At 44.8% G+C, this 23,013-nt stretch overlaps 2 long non-coding RNA genes across 3 annotated transcripts in view; one reads left to right on the top strand and one right to left on the bottom strand.

The window, feature by feature from the left end:
* The window catches only part of LOC118921225 (uncharacterized), a 358,711-nt gene extending 338,357 nt beyond the window's left edge, over positions 1-20,354 (top strand). The window contains exon 4 of the long non-coding RNA XR_008992890.1: positions 20,267-20,354. This is a non-coding gene — a long non-coding RNA (uncharacterized LOC118921225). The remainder of the gene's footprint in view (positions 1-20,266) is intronic.
* Positions 819-9,579, bottom strand: LOC130679894 (uncharacterized). Of its 2 annotated transcripts, none has more exons than XR_008992892.1 (3): positions 9,460-9,579; positions 2,322-2,392; positions 819-1,090 (listed from the first exon to the last, which is right to left on the bottom strand). It is a non-coding gene; the product is annotated as an uncharacterized LOC130679894 (long non-coding RNA). The 2 variants fall into 2 exon arrangements; XR_008992891.1 differs by lacking the exon at positions 819-1,090 and adding an exon at positions 1,118-2,068.
* Positions 20,355-23,013: the final 2,659 nt, after the last annotated feature.

Below are 23,013 nucleotides of genomic sequence, written 5' to 3'. Positions count from 1 at the left end.
CTTGATCTATTCTGACGTGAAAAGCCTTAACCCACCCTATCTAGCACTTCTACATTTGAAGGTGTTTAACTTTCCAATTGCTCCACTTTAAAGCATCCCTGAGCCCTTTTTATTCTCCCTGAAGTAGGGTTAGGGGTGAATATCACTGTGTAGGTAAACAGGCCCTGAAAGAAAAAAAAGAAAATCCTTTCTCAAAAACAGCCTGAGGTAAAAGAGCATTTGTTATTTCCTGGAGAGTCCTGGCTGGCTCCTTCTGGCCTTGCATTCCGAGTCTGAAAAGCCACTCTTGTTGGCTGGAAGCATTAATGTGCTTCAGGAGAAACATAAACAGCTTCCCACCAAGTCGCTGATATTTGTGGAAAAGGTGGAGTGGACTCTTCAGCCCCTAGAGCAGAAGAAGAAAGAAACGGCACATTTGAAGGAAAAATATAACTTGTAAATGGTGTTCTCAGGAACCATTTCACAAATGGTGTGTCAGCTACAGATTTTATTTTTGTACAGTTGTAGATATTAAGAAAGTGCCCATTTTACTGGAAAAATAAATTACAATTAAATTGTAATGACTGACCTGGGGAACATATCTTTTCCCACTAATCTCCTGGGACCAGGTTCCTAGGCCTTGGATGAGATTCGGTCACAGAGCAGTACGGTTCCTACTGCCAAGAGAGGTGGATAAATACATGCACAGTGTGGTTCCTACCATGCCTGTGGCCGATCTGGAATTGACCAGCCTTCAACACAAGGCCATTTTGTGCGCTAATACAGTCGAGGTCTGTTTAAAAGCACAGCCCTGGAGTGTAATAAATTTCCCTGCTTTCCCTAATGGGTTTACTCTCCTTAAGTTCTTTATGTAAGAAATGTTACACCATTTGAACCAATGACATGAAACTGTTGAAGAGAAGATTTATTCATTTCACAGGTTAATTCATGGAAGTGTGGGTCTGATCGTTGTTCTTGGCAAGTGGAAAGACAACATTTGAACAGCGCCGCTCATTTCCTTTCTGAACAGCAGATTCAAATAGACGGACACTTTGCGGCCCCGCTTTGCATTTCATGGGATTTACACCCTGTTCCCGGAGCCATCAACAGCCTGTGAGGAATGGTGATGCCAATTAATTCAAGTGATCTTTTTCCATGAGCTCGTGGCATTTATCATCACTGCTCACAAATTTACCTTCATGCTCTGGACTCCCCTCCCTCTTTTCCTCCATAGACTTGTCTTAGGGTGTTTCTAGGACCAAGCACCTAACTAATGGTCGGTCACCTTGCTAACACTAGACAGTTAAAAATATTGACATTGTTCTATTTATATATACACTGAAAAGCTTTTCTGTTTCAATACTCCTATGTGTATTCTCTCAAAACCATGGACAGCCACACAGTGTTTTTTAAATGGGCCCTGTTGGTTATCTCTTTCTGTTTCCTGACTTACACAGTTCTGTCTACATCAACAAATATTTACTGACGTATAAGTGCAGTGAGGCATTGTACGTGTTTATACTGATCTTTACCATTTGTGAAGCACTTTGTATGCACCATGCCCTTGGGTCCCAACTGCCCCCCAGAACTTGGGATGGACATGTAGTAGTATCTCCATCTCATCAGTAGAAAAAGAGAGGTTAGATATCTTGCTGAGGGTTGCATAACTAATTACTAGCAGAGCCAGATCTACCACACAGGTCTTCTGGCTTCCAGGGCAGGGTCCCCCCACTTCCCCCCAGGAGTGTTCAAGTCTATCCTGAGCGACTTCCTCTGAGGCCACCAAGGAGAAGCATTTGCAGGGGAAGAACCCAGGAGTGCTGTGTCCTATTCTGAAGTCCTTCAGAAAAAAGCAAAAGGCTTGCTTTTGTCTGTTTTACATGTACTGAAACTGTATACATTTTTATTTGAACAAGGAGACCCATGGCAAAAAAAAAGAAAAGGAAAGAAATGGAAAAACCACGGCAATCACCCTACATGCAGACACTGCCTTAAAGGACTAGAAAATGCTGGCGTGCAGGAATGTTGGTCCAGTCATGGTTTTCTAGTACCGATAACTGATTTAATCAGCTTGAGAGGGAAAGGCCACCTATAACAAATAAGAATATCATCAGTATTATCCTTAAAGCATTGAGAACCTTGTTGTCTATTAATACCATGTCAGATAATTAAAAATAATAAATGTATACCTTCTGGACACCTATCAATCAGCAATAGCAGAATAATGATTAGGGTGACCACAGAGATTTGGCAATAGATGTGAGTGGTGTTGGATGAAGGTAAAGAGGATGTGAGAGGCCTTCCCCTCTGTCTTCTTTCAGGGTACAATGCTGACCACTTACCAGCCAGGCCAGCCGTGCACCTCTTCAACATGCTGCACTCTAGAACCATGTGACTGTTTGCTTTTCTTTCTCTAAGAGAGATTTAGTGGGATGCACATTAAATCTGCTGACAAATGCTGTTTCAAGAGCTAATACATACACGGGGACTGCCCAGTCACACAGGAGGGAGGATCTGAGTCTGGGGCTGCTAGTGAACATCTTGCTTTGCCCCCTCAGCCCTCCCTCCTCACAGACACAGAGCGAAGCTCTGTTCAGGGGGACAGAATGGAGTCTGAGCAGAGGCAGCCTAGCCTGGCCGTCTCCTCTCCCCAGTTCCTGGGCTGATGTTCCCAGAAAAACCCTTGTTTCTGAAGACCTTCCTATTATTTTGTGATTCTTCCAATAAAATCTCTTTTAGCCCTAGCTAGTCAAAGTTGGTTTTCTACTACCTGTGCAGGATAAATAGCCCTCACACAGCAGCAGTTCAGAGTGGTGGGAAGGGCAAAGACCTTAGAAACAAACAGCTATGAACTTCAATCATGACTATTCCAGCCATGCAAAGTCAGGCATTATTTTCTCAAAGCTTCAGTTTCTGCTTATGTTAAAGGTAATGATATTATAATACCTCTGCCATAGAGTAATGGTGATAACTAAATGAAATTGCATGTGTGAAAGTATCCAGCCATCCTCTCCTAACACTGTCTTCCATGGCTAAGAATGGTTCCAAGCCTCCAATATATTAGTCATTCATTCAGCACTTATTTGTCAACCATCTACTATCGGCATAGTATTATACCTAGCGTCAAGGCAAGAAAGTTTAAAAAAAGAAAAAAACAGGGTCTTTTGCCCCAACCAGTTTGTGATTCAGTTGGAGAAATCTACAAATTATGGGGTACACTAATGCTACAAAAGTTTTTGGCATAAGAAGTGATGTCATCAAGATGGTGACATAGGTCATTCCTGACGTCACTCGCCATCACAAAAAGCAACAACTATTCAAGAACAAGACACCACTGAGAGAATCCTAGAACATGGGGGTAAGGCTGAGGCACCTCCTACACCTCAGACCAAGACACCACATTAAAAGGGTGAGAGAAGCTGCCACACGCTGGCTGCGTTGCCCTGCCCCCAGGCCTGGGCAGCACCGCATGGAGAGGGCTCCCCAGAGCCTCCCACTCCTACACAGGGAAAAGAAAACCTGCAATGGGGTGACTAAGTTGCTAAGTAGTTGCTCTACTCTGATCTTGCAGCACAGATATTGCAGGGAATCTGTGGGGCTCAACCACTGGGAATCTGACTGACAGAGAAGGTGGGAGAGGCTTGCAGCACCCAGCACATGGATGGGCAGGCTGGGTTCATGCCAGCAGTGCCGGAGTAGCAAGCCCAGCCAGGGTCTTTGTTCATCTGCAGAACCAAGGCGAGGGCATGCTCTAGGGCACCTGGTGGGGAGCAGATCTGCCTGGTTCGGCTCCTCAACCAAGTTTTGCCAGCTCTGGAGCCCAGTTTGCCCACGCCCAGACAAGGAGCTGAATCACAGCCCCACCTGACCAGGAGAAGGACAACTGGGAGCCTTGTACCCAGCAGCACCTGAGCCAAGAGGTGGGTGGGCAGAGCTGATGGTCTGCAGAGCAAAGCCAGTGGCCCTGGCCAGTTAGGGAAATGGGAAACCAGGTTTTATTTAAGATGACAAAGAGCTTTATGGGCTTTAGGGCTGCTTTTCTCACTGTGCCCAGGGAGGGAATCAGGTCTGTAGCCCCCTCACCGCTGATGCAGCCTTCAGCTTGCCAACCAGGGAACCTAACCAGGGCACAAGGGAAGCTGCATAGCCTATTCAGCGGTTCTGTGAAGAGGAAACCTTGAACAGAGAGCTCAGCCCACGGCTTCCCCTGTCTGCGGAGCAAAACTGGTGGCCTAATCTGACCAGGGAATTCAGTGCCCACTCAGGCCTGACTTGGGTCTCCAGACAATGAGCCATACAGGCATAGGGTCCTGTCTCACTGTCTTGCCAGTGGAAGCTAATTTATCCCCCGTCTACAGCTGAATGTAGTCACCCCACCCCAATCACCTAAGTCTGACCAGGGAGACCAGGAAACTGTGGAGCGCCTCCTACAGGCTCCCTTGGGGGGGAACCAAGCCGGCAGTCTACCCAGCTGTTCTCAAGCAGTGGCGCACCTCCTCAGCCCCATCTTCAGAGCTCAAACAGTTGCCTCTCTCCCCTAAACTGACCATAATAGCAGACCCCACCTGCCCAGCAGCAGATATGCACAGGAACCCAAACTGAGTTAACTGGTGAAGAACTACCTCTGACCTGTAAAGTCTGAGAGAGAAGCCCAGTTACTCAAATGTGATGTGCAGATGCCTGTATAAGGGATCAGGATCGTGAAAATCCAGCTAAGAACACCACTAAAGGGAACTAATAACTGACCCGAAGAAATGGGAGGTCTGTGAAATGTCAGACAAAGAATTCAGGACAGTCATTGGGAGGGAGCTGAGTGAGCTACAAGAAAACACAACAACTCAACACAATTAGGAAAACAATGCCAGAATTAAACAAGAAGTATGACAATGAAATAGCAACCATAATAAAAATGCTAGAGTTGAAAAATATGATGACTGGACAGAAGATTCAATAGAGAGTTTCAAAACTAGATTTAACCACATGGAAGAGAGAATAAGCAACCTGGAGGATAAGACACTGGAAATTACCCAGGCAGAGGAGCAAAAAGAAAAGAGTGCAGAAAGCCTACGAGAATCGTGGGACACAATGAACAGAAACAATATTTGCATTATGGGAATTCCAGAAGGAGAAGAGAAAGAGAAAAGGACAGGAAGTATATTTAAAGCAATAATGGCTGAAAATTTCCCAAACCTGGGGAAAGAAATGGATATCAGATCCATGAGCACAGAGGATTCCAAATAGATTGGACCAAAATAGGGCTACACAAAAACGCACTATAATTAAATTGTCAAAAGACAAAGTTAAAGAATTTTAAGAGCAGGAAGAGAAAAGAGAGAAGTTACCTACGAGGGAGTCCTCATAAGACTATGGGCAGTTTCTCAACAGAAACTATTAAGGCCAGAAGAGACTGGGATGACATATTTAAAATAGTGAAAAAAAGTAACTGACAAGACTTCTGTACCTGGTTAGGCTTCAGAAACAAAGGAGGGGTAAAGACTTTGCTGAACAAACAAAAGCTGAGAGAGTTCATTACCACCAGACCTGCCTTACGAGAAATGCTAAAGGGAGTTCTGTGAGTAGAAGTTAAGAGTGCTAATTAACATCATAAAAGCATAAAAAGCTAGTGTAAATCTCACTGGTAATGGTAAATATATAATCATAGTTAGATTCTGCAGTATGGTGATAGTGGTACATAATTCACTTACTCCTCTAGTTTAAAATTCAAAAAAAATGTAGCAAAAATAACCATAACTACAATAACCTGTTGTTATTTACAAATTACAAAAAACATGTAAATTGTAACAGCAATAACCTAAAATGTAAGGGGAAGGAGAAGTAAAAGTGTAAAGTTTATAAATTCAATTGATGTTCAATTATCAGTTTAAAATAAGGTATTATAAGTTTAAGAAATTTTATATAAGCTTTATGGTAACCACAAGGAAAAATTCCTTAGTAATTACACAAAAGAACATGACAAGTCAAAGCATCCTGATCTCAAAAGGCCTCAAAACACATAAAAGACAGCAGGATAAGAGGCAAGGAACAATGGACTACAAAACAACTAGAAAACAACTAACAAAATGTCGATAATATATCCTTTCCTATGAATGATTACTTTAAATGTAAATGGATTAAATTGTCCAATTAAAAGAGAGAGAATGACTGAATGGATTAAAAAAACCAGTATCCTGCCCTTTTGTAGTCCCCTCCCCTATTGAGCCTTACTGCTCACTGGAACCAACCAGAATTCAGTGGAAGTAACTCTGTGCCAGTCTAGGGCTAGGACTTAGGAAGGCTTGGTGGGTCTATATTTGCAATTTAGGGAGCCCTAAGTGACTATGTAGAAATTTAGCTACCTTGCTAAAGAAAGCCCACGATATACTACATGAAGAGGCCATACGGGGAAGCGATGCCAGGCTTTGAGCTGTCTCTGCCAAATGACTAGCTCAGTTGAGCCCCATCTGACTGTAGCCCCAGTCGACACCACATGATAGAAAAGAACATCACGGTCAACCCACATACTTTTGATAAATGATACATTGCAATTGCTTTAAAACATTAAGTGTTGGAGCTATTTGTAGTGCATCAATAGACAAATAGGTATTGGTTTCTACAAGCTCTGAGTTGATATAATAGAAGCCTGAAATTGGTGGGATTGCCTGTGGGACCAGACAGAAGGCAGAGGAGCCTCAGCAAGACTAGGAATGAAGACTGGAAGGGCAGTGAAGAAGTCACTGTTCAGAGGCTGGAAATAGGAGTCCTGGGTTAAGTACCAGCCAATTAACTGGAAAAATGTTGTCACAATAGATAGAGAGGGTACTTAATGAAGGGTGGGTCTGGCTCAGGAGATTTCCAAGCAGAATAAGGCTTTAGTTTAATGGAGTAGATTATAATTTGATACACAGAAACCCACAAAGTTTTTAAAGGAATTATATTAACTTGGACTAAAAAGGACAGAAATAGTCAAAAAGGAAAATAGACTTATGGGCCCCAACTTCTAACAGACAAGAATAAGGCTAAGAATGCTATTCAGATGCAAACATGGCCCATGCCTTATGGAAAAAGAAGTATGTTTTCTATGCAGATCAAGAACCCAGAGAAGAAAACCAAGATCCAAGGAGAAATAGTCCCAGAAAAAACAAATTTCTGCCCTACCAAATGTCTGTTCTTTGCCCCTGAAGTAGGGGAAGTGGGTGGTATGTGCCCTGCAGATTTCAGGAGTGCTGAACTTGGACCAGCCACTCTTATATGCTTCCTGCCCTACCCCCACCTTAAATGGGAGCCTCTCGTTCTCCTGTTCCGGCCTTGCTATTACAGGTTGAGAATTTGGGGGAGTGGCAGAGGGGATCAGATACTGTCTCTTTACTTCACTCATCTTCAGATCAAGAGGAGATGTGCCCAAGGGGCCTCTTCTACACCCACTGACAATATCCTAGACTTCAAATCCTAAGCATGACGCTCTCATGCGATGAAAGTTTTGAGGCCTGGGAAGCGAGTGAATGTGTTCTTCATATGGAAGAGACGTGACTCAGGGAAAGCCGCAGCAGAGGTTCTGGGGGCTGGTCCCCAAAGGTAGCTCTCAGTGTGCCACACCTTCTTCTAATCTTCTCCCTCAGTGAGCCGGTGGGGCTGCTGTGCCAGTTCCAGGTCTCAGACTTGAGGAGCATTGGCAGCCTCTGTTTTTTATTTTTACTTTTGGAGCCTTGAGCTGCCACATAGTAAGTCTGGACATGCTGGTGGAATGGAAAAGGCCATGAGACTGCACGGAAGCCCAGCCATCCTGGCATCCCAGTGAAGCCCAGACCTTCAGCCAACCTCCCAAGATACAGGCATGTGACTAAGCTGTTGTGGACATGTCAGCCCAGTCGAGCCCACCGTGTCACTGCAGTCCTGACTGGTAACCCTGGAGGCAGAGGAGCCCCAGTCTGATGAGAAATAATGAAATAGTGGTAAAGACTACTAGGCTTGGGGATCTGTTATGCAGCAAAGATAACAAAAGCACCTGAATTCCAATTGCATACAGTTCTTCCCTTGTGCATAGGTACATTCCCAAATATGAATGAGGCTGGAGATAAACACATGACCCTGTTGACTGGTCTCATTTTAAATCAAACCCCAAATTTCAAGTGGGCTCTTAGTGCTCCGGAGTAACAGTACTGCACGCCCCTAGCGCGTTCACTCACTGGCCTACACCACCTCTGCCTTGCCTATTTTTGCCTTGTATCTTTCAAAGTCAGTATCTCATCCTCCATCCTTACTCTCAGCTTACGACGTTCGCCCCTTCTGTCACTCTTAAAATAGAAGCCATTAGGAGACAATCTCCGCAAGCTCCTCACCTTCCATCTGCCCACATCTGGGGCCATCTACTCTGTCTTTCCTTCTGGATAAACTGCCTGTGTCCCCTGTTAATGCCATTTTTGGGCATGATTCCATTCTCTGTGGCTTCAGCACCTCTCTCCTCCACTTTGACCATCTTTCCCTCTCTACTAGATCATTCCCATGACAGGAAGAAAGACTCTCCCATGGTAAAAACTACCTTCCTCTAATTCTACTTTTCCATCTAATCACTTTGACATTTCAATCACTTGGTCATTCATAACAAAATAACCCATAAAGGTTGTCCGGTTTCCTTTTCTCCTATTGTTTTAAAAATTGACTCGAATAAGGGCTTTGCTGCCAGCCAAGGATTTTGCTCCCAATCACTTCACTAAATCATTTGTGCAATCGCTGATGACCAGCCTGTCAATAAATCCAAAGGCCAATTCCCAGTCCTTACTTCATGGGGACCGTCAGTGGCATTTGGTGTAACTGATCCTTCCTGCTCTCAGAGTCATTTACTTGATTTCCAGGATACACGCCCTCGCGGGCTGCCTCCATTACCCTAGCCCCTCCTCTAGTCCCCTTCACTGGCTCATCCACATTTTCACAATATCTAAATGTTATGATGTCTCATAGCTTCGTCCATAGACCTCTCCTGTTCTCCACACACCTGGTATCATTCAGTATTGTGATTTTAAAAACCATCCACTTTCTGCTGTTGACCTCACATGTGCATTTCTAGTCCCGCTCTCTCCTCCAAACTCATATCTTCTTACTCAACAACTGGTATCTCCATTTTTTTTTTAGCTTTCTTTTTTTTTTGGTATCATTAATATACAATTACATGAGCAACATTGTGGTGACTAGATTCCCCCCATCACCAAGCCCCCACCCCCACCCCATTATAGTCACTGTCCGTCAGTGTAGTAAGATGCTGTAGAGTCACTCCTTGTCTTCTCTATGTGGCATCTCCATTTTGACATGTCTAAAGTGAACTCCTGCCCTTCTCCCTCTTACCACAACAAATTTCTCTCTTCTTTTCATAGACTCAACTCTGTACTTCCAGTTACTCAGGCCAAAAGACTTAGTCACCCTTAACTCTTTTTTTTTTTTTCTCTCCCACTACACATCCAGTCAATCAGGAAATAGTGTCAGCTTTACCTTTAAAATATGTTCACAATATGGCCGTTTGTCACTCCTCCCCGTTGCCACCCTTGTCCAGGCCATCATCCATCATCTCTTGCTTGGACTGCGGCAGTAGCTTCCTAACTGGTCTGTCTACTTCCCTACAGTCTATCCTCAATACAGCAACCAAAGTGATCCTTTTACAATGTGAGTCAGACCGTGTCACTCAGCCGCTCAAAACCTCCAGTGCGTCCCGTCTCACTCAGAGTTAGACATCATGCACTGCTTCCAGGGACCTGAAAAATCTGCATCCCACTCCCACCTCTCTAACCTCATCTCTCACTTCATTTCTCTTCCTCAGTCCACTTCAGCCACTCGATTTCTTAGAGTCTCCAGCCGGTGTATCCAGACTTTCTCACTTTCTGCTGCCTGAAATGCTTTTCTCTTTCATATTTTTATGCCCTCTCTTTCATCTCCTTCTATACCCAAAAACACACTTTCAGTGAATTTTTCCCAGGCAATTTCTTCTCAAGTTGCCCAAGCATCTCCTAATACCCATTTAAAAGGAAAAGGAGGGACGCAAACTCAACAGTCCAAGCAGGTTTATTGCTACACCTGAGAGGGACCTCTCTGTTCTGGCGAGCAGAACAAAGAAGGCATCTGTGACCAGTTAAGAGGCTTTGTATGGCCAGGTTTTTTGGTGGGTTTTTGAGGGGACAGGTCAGGGAAAAGGTGGGCTCATGGCTTGCTGGTGTGTCCTCTGGAAAATGCTTGTAGCCTAAGTAAGATGAAAACTAGGTCTGTCTGAGGTGGCAGGTGGGCACATTCAAAAAGGTGGTCCTCCTGTCTGGGCTCTATCACCATTTCCTGCTTTATTTTTCTCTATAGCAATTATGCCATGAGATCAGAAAAACCAGGAAGGAAGTAGATAAGACTCAGTGACTCAGTAGCAGTAAGGACTGATGGGCAGAGAAGAGCCGATGTGTGGAACAGAACAAACAACACTGGTGTCAGCCTGGTTTTGCCACGATGCAGGTTTGGGTCCTCGGGACAGTCATTCAATGTTCTCTTGTCTTCAGTTTCCTCATTCCTACAATGAATGTGTTGCTCTGAAACTTCTAGATCTCTCCCAGATCTAACATTTTGAGGCTGGGTGGCCAGACTAATAACAGTAACATTAACAGAAATTCCTGGAAGGAATCTGATCTCAAAGGCTGGGATTTAAATTCTGAAGATACCACCGCTCAGTGACCTTGGACAAATTACTTACCCCCTCCGTGCATCAGTTTCTGTGGTAAAATGGGAAAGTTGTCCCACATCGGCCAGTAGGGAAGTACTTGGCTTCCATAGATAAGTCTCAACCTGCAAGTCTGGCTTCATTCTGTAAGTCTCAATAGATACGTGCCGTTCATAACAGTGCTATCCATGCTTAGAATTAATCACAACTTTATCTCATGATTCCAGCACAGGGACTCTCTAGACACCAAGACTTTTGTCATAAAACTTTTATTACCTCTCTCATCTAATAATACAGTATCAGGGGCAATGTCAGATGATTCCAGGAACATGACGACAGGGACATCATGTAGGATTTGGGTGGCTGAGTCATCAGACTTGAAGAGTCACAGCATTCAGATGTTACTCCCCAAAGCGGGTGCTGCTTGTCACGTCGACTCTTTCTAGCCCTGCACCATCTTGTCCTAATATGTGTCATAGGTATTACCCTAAAGCAACAGAACATAAAGCTCTGAGTCATTTTGAAAAAAAAAATAAGTGTTGATTCCGCTGCTGTAACTGTCAGAAGAAAACCACTCTGAGAAGAGTAGATACCCATGCAGCAGACAGATGGGGTGTGGGGCGGACCCCCCAGGTCTCGGCCCTGTCACGGTCACTTGCTTCTTAGTGGACGAAGCAAGACCAGGACAGGGTGGCACATTTCCACACGCACCTGATTCCCTCCCTGCCCACGCCTGTTCCCACCTGAATCTCCTCAAGGGGATGGCACTTCCAATAGAGTCTATCAACCAAAACAACAGTAACTATTTGCCTGGGACTGCAGTCAAGCCGTGGAGGAGAAGGTGCCTGTAGGGAAACTGTACTGGCACATAGGCCTTGATACTAAAATCATAGCAATTTGTACCTTACATGTAGAGAAATTTCGGTTATCATTTAAGATTCGGTCTATTTCATTTTGTACCATTTCTTATATCTGAGTCAGTTTTCAGCTTCAGATCCCATGAGTCTACACGCATCTGGTGCTCTCTAAGTCCCCATGTAGAAGGATGTTGTGGGTTCCTTCCAGCCTCAAGTCAGGGTCATTATCTTGAAGTTCTCTTAGCTTCACTTTAAAGGCCACCAGTGTTGCTGGTTTGGAAATTTCTGTACTATAATGGAGCTAAATAATTCTTTCTTTGTTTCTCCTCCCTATTCACAAAGAATATTTTTATTTTATCTCTGCTTTTTAAAATGGTTTTTTATCATTCTTAAAATGATACACTGAATTGGCAGGGTGGTTACATCAAACCATAGTGTCTCATATTAAAGAGGCTCATAAGTGAAGAGAGTGATTCAGTGTCTGTGTCTTTTGGACCCAGAACACAAAATTCCCATATCAGCTCAGGAGGTAAAACCCAACCATCAGGGTTATGCCTCCCTGGACCTTGCCCATTCGCTGTTAGTGATTGAAATTTTGTGTCTGTCTGCTCTTTTTTCTCTACAAATGTTAGTAGAGATCTGTGATTTTGATTTTTTTTTTTTCCTACTGACAAGCAAAGCTGTCAGGAGGAGGGATGGGTGCGGGAGAAGGTAGTGAAGTCGTGGCCGTTTGTTGAGGGAGCTCAGTCATTTCAGGGGTGATCTCCAGGGATTTCCCAAGTGCCCATTTCCCTGTATTAAAACCTGAAGGTATTTTTCTTCCCATCTCCGAAATTGAGCTGATCATTAATACCACGTGTCTAAGACAGATGGCCCCAAGGGCTGGTCCCACCGCGGCAGCCACGGAGGTTGTAAGGGTCTAACATCTCCCGAGTGTCGTCTCGGGACCGCGCCCTCCTTTTTCTTGATTTCCCTTGTAAACGGTAGTAAAATCACACCTCTGGAGCTGCCTTTTTCTGCGGCCGGCTGAGCCCACCTGGTGAGCCCTGCTTCCAGCTCCAGAGACCATTCCCAAAGTGGAGGAAGGCCCCATAGGATCGCCTTTGGAAGAGAACGGAGTGAAGTCTCCTTGTCGGTGAGGTGCAAGTTCTAGTGGGAACTCACCACACCACAAACCACGCGTGGTCAACTTCATTGTTTGAAATTCCTTAAATCAGTGCTGTATTGCCAAGCACCTGGGTCATGCAACATTCAAAAACCAAAAGATAAACTCTTTCTGTTTCCCTGTGTGTTTTCTTTGTGTTCTCTTTTCCAGGTTCGCTAAGGACCCTAGTGGGGGGTGACAAGTATGACTGGGAAAGGAGGATGAAGGGGTTCCCCCACCCCAAGACTTTCATTGTTGTTTGGTGCAGCACAGCTAGCATTGGATTTCTGTAAGTCAAACAAGCTTTTGAGGCAACTCCCTCCTTACCAGGAGAGTAAGACAGATTCCGAACGTGTCATGTAACTCAAGAAACTAGAGATACTGGGCTTTAGAGCAACATACTCAGAGAAGACCCTGTCACTACCTGAAAATGCTTGGAGAAGTGTCCGGTGAAAGAGGATTAGAACAGGCTGGGCGTGTTTAAGCAGCTGGTAAAGGCTGCCCGGAGCTCTGCATTAGAAAGAATGGGAAGCAACATCCCAGGGCAGTGGGAAAGCCCTTTGCTTGACAAGGATGTCTGTCTGATGCTTGACAGGAAGCCAGTGCCTGGACGTTGCCTGTGTGGGGACAGCGGCTGCCAGCAGGCGAGGGATAGTCCATGTGGGGTTGTGAATGCTGTTTTCTGTCATGTGCACTAGAAATTTTAAAAGTCAGTATGGAAAAAGCAGACAGAATGAGAAAGAGAGAGGAACAGAGCACATTTTCAGGCATGAGAGGACTGAGCACGCTCGGGCGCGCTTCCCCTTCACCCCTGCCCAGTGTCCGCTCTCCTGCCTTCCCTCATAAATCCACGTGCCTTCCCGTGCATCTCCCTGGTTGGCTTTAGCCAGTCACCTAGGTTTCTGGCTGCTGCAAACAAACAGTCCCTGAGCGGTCAGTGCTTCAGCGGGGGAGCACGCCAGGCCCACACGGTTCGGTTCAGCTGGTGTCTGTCGGCTGCCCACTGGGTTCCTCTTGCCCAGAAGCTGGGTCCAGCTCTGTGCCTGCCCACGACCAAGCCCTACAGGACCCTCAGGGGGAGCAGCAGCCCTAGACTACGATGGGGCATGTGTAAGTGGAACAAGATGGAACATAATGAGAGACCTTAGTTTTCTCCCCCGCAGGTCATATGTTTTAAGTTATCTTTCACATTCTTCCAGTCGGCACTGGGGGGCAAGAGGTGCAGGTGGCAAAGGCTGAGAAGCAGCCCTGGCATGAGTGCGGAGCTGAGGGGAGGGAGGAAGTCTGACACAGGAAATAGCAGCAGAAGCAGGGCTCTCTGACGAAGAACACAATTCAGTGCAGCCCTCTAATCAACCAAGACTTTTTTTTTTTTTTACATATGTTGAGAAACTACTGCCTTAATCTCTGAAAAGAATAAACCTCACTTCAAGTCCAGAACTGACTCACCGTCCACGATGACTGCAATACGAGTAGAGCTTGTATCTCACAAAAACCATCACTACCGAGGCACAGCCGACAGACGCCAACCAAGATCTCTATCCCGAGTTAGAACCCTGACCTCTAGGAAGAACCTGAGGGCAATAATAAACCCGCTGCATCTGTTTGTGCTCCGACTACAAGGTCCAAATCCAAAGAGACCCAAACCAGGTCAAAACTTAAGACAGAAACTCTTTTCATCGGCCCTGAGCAGCCAGACTTCCTTTTCCGAGTTTTCCACGCTTAAGTAACTGACGCCAGACGCAGTACCCCTGCTGTCTGTCCCCCAGTCAAATGGCTCTGCCGCCACACCAGCCAATGGACCCCGCAGAGCTCCTCAGGCTGCCTGCCTCTGCACTGAGGTCCGGAGAGTGTCCCGGGTCATGGGAGGCTGGGGTGCACTCCTGGGTCTTGCCTACAGGTGCTGGAGACACAGGTTGGCACCCTTACCCATGGGGAGGCTGCAGTCACAAAGTGGTGAATTCTCCAAACTCAGGAAAGTTATTCAAAAGGTTCTATTCAGGCAAAACCATGCAAGTGTTCATCACATCACCCAGAGGACTTATTCCGCAGGCCTAAAATTCAGCCAGTTAATAGCTTAGTTTGGTTAAATACTGCTGACCACCCCCTGGAAACAATAGAACTCCCTCCAAGTTTATCTGGGCTCTTGGCCCACCTACTCCCCTGCCCCCTGCAGCTGGAGACTATGTTTCCCAACCTCTTTTGCAGGTATGACCCTGGGACTAAATTCTCATCAATGGGATGTAAGAAAAAGGTGCATTTGTAGTTCTTCAACCTTTTCCTTAAAGGTGAAAGTTCTTAGCCTACATTTACTCTTTTCTTCTTTCTGGCTTGGAAATGGCAACAATTAGACCAACTGCCTTGGCTCTAGATATGGATACATAGGTTAACATCGGAACCAACCCACAAGCTTGTTCCTGGAAGCCTCATGGAACAGTGGTTCCTAGGTGACCATGCAGGGCTGTATTGGAACACCTTTTGGCTGTTGCATGAAATACAAAGAACTTTTATTTAGGGTGATGTGGTTTATGGAGTCCTTATTACAGCAGCTCAGGTGCCACACTACCTGATATGCTTAGTCATTCAAGAGACAGCATGCATGTTTCTGGTGCTCTTGAGGTGCCCGAAGAACCAGAGATAGAGGCTCAAAGACTCCTGGGGTTCAGACTGCCTTCTCAATCATGTGTGACAAGTAGGAACCCTGTGCAAGGCCTAAGGGACATTCTAAATCTCCAGGCCAGTGAGTGGGGTATGGCAGGCACTTAATATGTGCTCACTAGCTCTCTGACCCTTCTTTCTCAGGAATCATAGAGGCCACGTGTCCTGAACGAATGCTACTGACCCTACTCAAGCCTTGGGGATGTTTCAAAAACTCTCATGGAGAAAATCTTCCAAGTGTCGTCACAGCTGGATTCCAGCTTAAATTTACTCAGACAAGAACGTAGCAAAAAGGAGGGAATTAAGTTTGAATTTGACCTATATATTCCCAAAACATACAACCCGTTTAGGTGGAAAGTTTATAAAGATGGGTGCCTGGCTTACATTTGAATCACTCTGGGAAAGAAACTTTTCTGCTATCTTTAAATGGGCTCTGGCCAAGAAAACCACTGTTTTCCATCCATGGGGTTGCTGGGGGTGTGGGTCGGGGGAGAGAATAAATAAAGCTAGTGGCAGAAGGAGGTCCCACAGCTTCAGAGGAAGCACATGAGGCTGGATGAGTGGGGGAGTGGGGAGTTTCAGGGGTAGGGAGAGTGGGAATCAAGGGGGACATGGGAGGACAGGAGGGGGCTTCTAGAAGCAACTGCACTGTAGTTGCCTGAGCATCTGCCCAGTCTCCCCTTTAGGCCGAACAGCCATCTGTCCATCCATTAGTTTAGTGGTGTTTACTGAGTACCAGCCACGTGCTAGATACTGTGCAAGGCACTAAGGACAAGGCTATGAATAAAACAACATCTGTAAAGTGCATAAAGAAAATTAAAGCCTAATTTGGCTACCCCGAAAATGAACTAAGATACGATATGAAAAAGAACTTCCAACATCAGCACTCTCGGGAAGACTCATGCCAGAAGATGATCAGCAAAAAAACCCCAACAAAGATCCACGCACTGCTACAGCTGTAGATGCACTCATCCCACCAGTTCCTGGACTTGCCATGGGAATGAGGAAGGAGATATCTAAGCTGGCCTGTGCATACAGTAAAACAACAAATTTGACTGGATCTATACTGTTGGAACTCAACCAAGAATTAGGAGAAGTGCAAATTGTAGCGCTCCAAAATCTTACAACTACAGACTATCTACTGTTAAAAGAACACATGGAATGTGAACAGTTCCCAGGAATGGGTTGTTTTAATTTGTCTGATTTCTCTCAGACTGTTCCAGTTCAGTTGGACAATATCCACTATATCATAGATAAGTTTTCACAAATGCCTAAGGTGCCTAACTGGTTTTCTTGGTTTCACTGGAGATGGCTGGTAATTACAGGTATGCTTTGGTTACATAACTGTACTCCTATTATGTTAATGTGTGCGCACAGTTTAATTAGAGGTTTAAAACCTATCCATGCTGAAGTTACTCTACAAGAAGATATGTCAAAGAAATAATCAATCTTCCCATGTTTTCTTCCACCTGCTACTTCTATAGCTTTTCTTCTTCCTACCTAATTACAACCCTTAAATAGAATTCGTGCCACATGTCGAATTTACCGAGTATCATAATTCTTCCAAGTGGTAAAGACACCTCAAGACAAATGCTGGGCATAGAAGCCACAGGGCATAAATATGCAAAGAAGTAAAAAGGTAACCTTTTCAAACAATAAGGCTTCTCTCTCACTTACCAACTTCACATTTCCCTGTATGGCCCCGGAAGATGACTGGTTAGCCAGAGACGGGTAAGATTCCTCAAGGGAGGAACAACCTAAGACAGGCACAGTCGCAGGGGGGCCATCAGGTGAGAAATTGGGGATCAACAGAGGTGAGGCTTAGAACCTCACCCCCCCTGTTCTGAGAGAAATCTTCTGCATACGTGGATGTTTTATTGCCCTTGTCCAGCTTGGATTAACACATAGTCTACAGGCACACACCTGATCATCTACATTTGCTCTCTTTACAACACTAAACTATGTTTTCTACCTTTATCTTGTATCTACCTACCACTTCAGCATTTTATTAAAAATAATAATAATAGAGAAATGTGGTATCCACATATAAATCAAGTATAAAAATCAAATGAATATTCATATTTGAACTGACTGTTTATAGTTCATAATGCATGAACAAAACCGAAAGTTTCTGTGATGACTGCCCTTGCACTGTTCACCATGTAACTTACTCACTATGTAAGAATTTGTTCTCCATGTAAAAACTTGTTCGTTATGCTTCAGAAGATTGGAGACTGATGAAAATTAGGCTTGGGGTGGATTAATGATTGTGCATTGAGCATTGACCCCCCCTATACAGAATTTTATTGTTGTTAACAACCATTTGATCAATAAATATGAGAGATGCCCTCACAAAAAAAAAAAAAAAAGTACACACTTCCAATTGTAAAATAAATAAGTAACCGGGATGTAATGTATAGCATAAGGAGTATAGTCAAAATATTGTAACAGCTTGGTAGGGTGATAGCTGGTACCTAGAATTATCATGTATATAAATGTTGAATCACTGTGTTGTACACCTGAAACTAATGTAATACTGTGTGTCAACTACCCTTCAATAAAAAATAAGTATCCAGGGAAAAAAAAAAAAAGAAAAGAAAATTAAAGCAAGGAGAGAAGACGGTGGGTGACAGCCATGCACTCAGATAGGACGGGGGGCAGGCTCTCTGAGGAGCTGTGAATTGAGTGCGGAGAGAGCCCTGTAGGTCTGTATCTGGGAGTGCGAGGCAGGCGGGTGTCCTGCATCAAGGACAAAGGCTGGGAGCCGGGCCTTGCTTGGTGAATGTAGGAACCAGGAAGGAGCTGCTGTGGCCGGAGTATAACCAGGCAGCAGGGACGTCAGTGGAGACATGGGTAGAGAGGGGCGGTGGGACTAGGGGATGCAGGCTTTGTAGGCAACAGTTAGCACCCAGCTTCAGTGTTCGCAGAGCAGGTCCTACCCGCTGAGCACAGGGTTTGTGTCATCCACCCCAAGCCCCTATTGTGCATCAACATTGTAGACTCTGCAAAGAAACCGGCCAAAAAACTGCAGACAAATTACTGTGGGAGAAACGCTCAACCGGCACCTAAGGACACCCAGCCATGGAAAACACCGATGTAATGCTCACCTTGAGATTTTGACAATTCTCTGCACAAATAAGCTTATCTTTGGCAATCAACTAGTTACGTTTTGCTACAATAAAAGACTGATCGTTTTAAATTCCACGTAACTACTGATCTTGGAACTTGGAAGGCAGCTTCTCCGGGTCATAAGTGATTGCAACATCCTGAGACCCGAAGCAGCGATGGCATGGATCTATTCTGGTAATCATTTTGGCAGAGTCACTACGAGCGTTGGTTGAATTATCTATTTCTGTATTTTAGGAAAACTGAGTCTTGAGTCAATTACCCAGAAAATGCAAAAGAATGTTGTTGCCTGCCTGACAGACCCACATAATAACACTGTGAGTTCCCTGATTCTCTAAGGAAATTGTGAAATGACACTGCTAGGTCAAAAAATTCTCTCCAATGTATATTAATTTAGTATTTCGTTTAAAACCGAAGCCTTCCCCTTTTTAAGGGAAGCGTTTAATTTAGAGGGTTTTCTTTCTTCCTGAAGCAAGAATGGCCTTTGACTCGAGGTTAGATGGAGATACTCCACAGAGGACATTGAGGGCTTTGTGACAGCAGCGGGAAAGAGAGAATCTTGCTGAAGGATACATGCCCAAGAGGGAAGGGTGGGCTCTGGCGGGGGATGTGGGGAGCAAGGCAAAGAGTGAAGAAGACGGAGGGGATCGGAAGTGGCTATTATTTCAAGAGATGGCCCTGATAAGCTTATTGTGGAGCACGGAGCACGGTCAGTGACCTTTAACTGGGCTCGGGTTACACTGGCCGTCAGTATTCAGTCGTCACAGAAATGGTCCCATCCTTTTGAAAGAGACGTACAAGGTAGAGCTCACCTGTGAAGCCATGCCTGCAAAGACATCCGGGTCTCCACCTGTTCTGTGCCATATCCACAGAGGTGTAAGGCCCCTCTGCCTGCAAGATGCCTACCTCTTGCTATGCCCAGGAAGCTGTTGTGCCCCCAGTTTAAGCATGGTAGTGGTGGCTGGTCATATATAGAGAGTGACTGTGCAGGAGTCCGAGGGGAAAAGAGAAGGGAGATCATATACATATGCGATGCTTTTAATTTCATCGAGAGGCTTTCTTAGAGATTCTACTATCTTTGCAGAAATTTTTTTATAGCACTCCCACAAATATGTAATCTGGAATAGTTCTATTTTTAATAGTTTTTCATTTTGTTTTCTGTTCTTCCCCAGTAGAGATGCCATCTCTTATATTTTAAACCTCTGCTAAAGAATTTAATTTTATACTGCCCTCAAGACCAAAACTATGTCAGTTTAGTGAGGGAAGATATTTAATTGCTTCAGAACATCCACATTTTGAAAAATAAACATGTTTCCTTTTCTCCTTGGTCAATTTGGCAGCATGCAGTAACTTATTTGTGGCTGTTATTTGTCTCCACAATTGCCCTTAATACTAGGTTTCACAGTCTTTATATTCACGAAGCATTTCCTTATGTCTGGACCAAATCCCTTTTTGCTCTAATTTGAGGCCAGAGACTGTGGAGTTGCTCACAAAAGTCTATTGAACAATCACTTGGAGTTTGTTTTGAAGACTCCCTTGAGCCTTCTCTTTGCCAGGGTGTGCACTCCTGATCGCGCGGCCTTCCTCAATGCACGCGTCCACTCTGTGCTCGTGTACGAGACTGGATGCAGCTCAGCAGTCTCAGGACAAGTTCAAGAAACGCAGTATGAAATTTAATTGACCTAATCCTATTATCCCCATATTTCAATGGTGCTTTAATTTACAAAGCACTTTTATAAACAGTAGCTCATTTTATCTTGATAACAAATCTATGACATGAGTATGACTTATTTTTCTTTTCTTTTTTCTTTTTCTTTACAGATGAGGTCACTGCATCTCGGACCACCCTGCCAGCAGGTAGGAAAGCAGAGATTGACTCCCGCTCTCTGAGACCCAGACCAGGGGGGGGGGGGGGGGGGGGGGACTTCCACTGCTCTACAGCCGCCTCCTGCATGCAAAGCCCTGTGCTGACTGTTGCAAAGGATGTCCAGTGAGCCCTTGATTCCCACCGACCTGTGTGGAGAGGTAAGGACAAAGGTCTGGGGAAGGAGGTGGGATGAGGTGGGCTCTGAGTAGGGTTTGGGTAGGCGCGGAAGAAATTTCGGAGCATTCCTGGTGTAAATGGACCTGCCTGTGTGCAGGTACACTGTGCAGGATCATTGCATGCAAGCTTGTCTCTTCTCAACGAAAGGACATCCTTTGTGAGGGGATCAAGTTCTGGTTAAGAACTGGGGCTATGACATCCCAGAAACCTGCATTTAAATCCTGGCTTCATCAAGTACCAACTTTATGGTCTAGAGTAATTTCCTTCGTCTCTTTGTGCTTTATTTTCGAATCTGTAACATGGGAAGATTAAATATAATAATCCATGTAAACACATAATAATAAACCTTAGCTATTATAGCACCAAAAATGCTGAAGAGACTTACAACACACAGCACTTAGTAGGAATAAAGGGCAGGTCGGGGTATTCCTAACTCACATCTCAAAGAATCTTATTTCCCAAGCACATGCCATGATTGAAAAACATTCTTATGCTGTGGCCACAAGTTCCTTGTCTTAAAGCACGATATTCTCATAGTCACTCAGGATTGACAGGAAGGAAAACTAAAGAATAACACTATTCTTTCTACAGAGATAACTATTAGTTCTCACTGTTGAATATTAGTGAGTTCAATGAAACTAAATGGGACATGCACAAAAAACTAATAGGATAGGAAAGCAAGCCAGCTGCTTACCGGACCTAACCTGTCATTTACCTTCTGTCTTGGGGTGCGGATTTGGGGTATTTGTTATGTAGGACTTGCTGTTTGTTTGAATTAGAATGGCTCTTTCTATACAACTCACCACTCACTGTGTGCCCAATCCTGAATTAGCAATAAAAGAATATCATTGGAGGCATTGCACCCATACAGGGACAGGTGCCTAACCCAGGGTCCTCCCAGCAACACATGGCATGCGTATGAAAACCTTCCAGCATGTGCGCTCAGATGACAAGAAAAAGAAACCCTGAATGTAGGGGCCCGTGAGGAGGGCTGCTGGGGGTGAGGTGGGGGCAGCAAGTGCGCTTTGCTGAAAGGTGGATCGGCGTCTCTAGTTCGGAAGGAAGACTGGAGCATAAATAGTCCGCCTCGCCGCAGGTGCATGGTACGTGCGCACAGGCTACTAAAACAATCATGCGTCTGATTTTCACCCTCCAACAGACTGCTTAGTGTGGTGAGAGGATGCCACTGGGAATTAAAGGGTAGGTGTGTTAGTTCTCTACGGCTGCAGTAACAATTTATCACAAACTTTAGTGGCTTGAAACAATGCCAATTTGATTAGTTTACAGTTCTGTAGGCTGGAAGTCCATCGCGGGTCTCACTGGTCTAAAATCAAGGTTTGGCCGGGCGGCATTCCCTTCTGAAGTCTCTAGAGCAGAGCCCATTCCCTTGCCCTTTCCAGCTTTCCGACGCTGCCCGCATCCCTCGGCTCCAGGTCCTCTGCCTCTCTCCAAAGCCAGCAAAAGTGGATCCATTCATTCTCATACCACCCCAGCCTCTCCACTGCCCTCCTCTTTATTTATAAGGACCCTCGGGACTACACTGGGCCCAGCTGGTTAATCCAGGCAATCACTGTATTTTAAGGTCAGAGATTAGCAACTTCAATTTCACAAGCAATCTGAATTTCCCTCTGCATGTAAGGTAGTATATTCTCAGGTTACGAGGCTTAGGATGCGGGCATCTTTGGGGGACCACAGTTCTGTCCACCAGAATAGACAGTGGTGCCAAAAGACATTCTCAAAACCATTTGCTCAAAGTTCCGTTGATTAGTTATCAGCCTCTTTTATCCAAAAATAGCTACTAAAATTATTAAGGCTACCAAACAGGGAATACCTCAGAGACAGCACTTATCTAGAACAGCAGTTCTGTCTACTAACTTGGAGAGAGGCAAGGGAAGAAGACAGGGAATGAAGGCAGTATGTCCTATGTTTAGCTTCTGCACCCGCTATTTTGTGCTTTGTCTTGATTTTGTGCACTAAGGGCTCCCCCTGCTCAGAAGGACCATCTGCTCACGCTCCAAGGAATGCAAGAGCTTCTGGGTAAAGTCCTGTAGAGCATTTCCTTGCTGCAGCTAAAGGGGATCATGATAACCTCAAGTTCATCCCTGGTTGGCTTTGCCTCCTTCCTAAGTATAGAACGTGTTCATTTCCAAAATGCCTCAAGACAACAGAAACTCCAGCTCTGATCTTATCTAAAGGAGAGAGATTCACTCAGTTGAACTTCTAGAATTCAGGCCATGACTCAGTCTATTCAGTTGAGTTGGGAACGTCAGAAAGAATTAGTCAAAAAACATGCATATTACAGATATTTCAGGGAAGTTACACTTAATTTTTAAGCCATACATTATGAGACTTTTAAAGTCCTGAGAGACCTTAGTTTTTCTTCATTTGTCCCTCTTTTGTACCAGAGTAAGAATCAAACTATTCACATCAAAGAAAATTATCTTGCTTATTTTGAAAATCTTCATTCCATTGAAGGATGTAATGCCATACATTTTCTAGGTAATATATTCCGAAGATTAACAGT

Source organism: Manis pentadactyla, chromosome 12 (assembly GCF_030020395.1).
Source record: "Manis pentadactyla isolate mManPen7 chromosome 12, mManPen7.hap1, whole genome shotgun sequence".
In the NCBI taxonomy this organism is placed as follows: Eukaryota; Metazoa; Chordata; class Mammalia; order Pholidota; family Manidae; genus Manis; species Manis pentadactyla.
The sequence above is the reverse complement of the archived record's forward strand: the minus strand, read 5'-3'. Positions and strand labels throughout refer to the sequence as shown.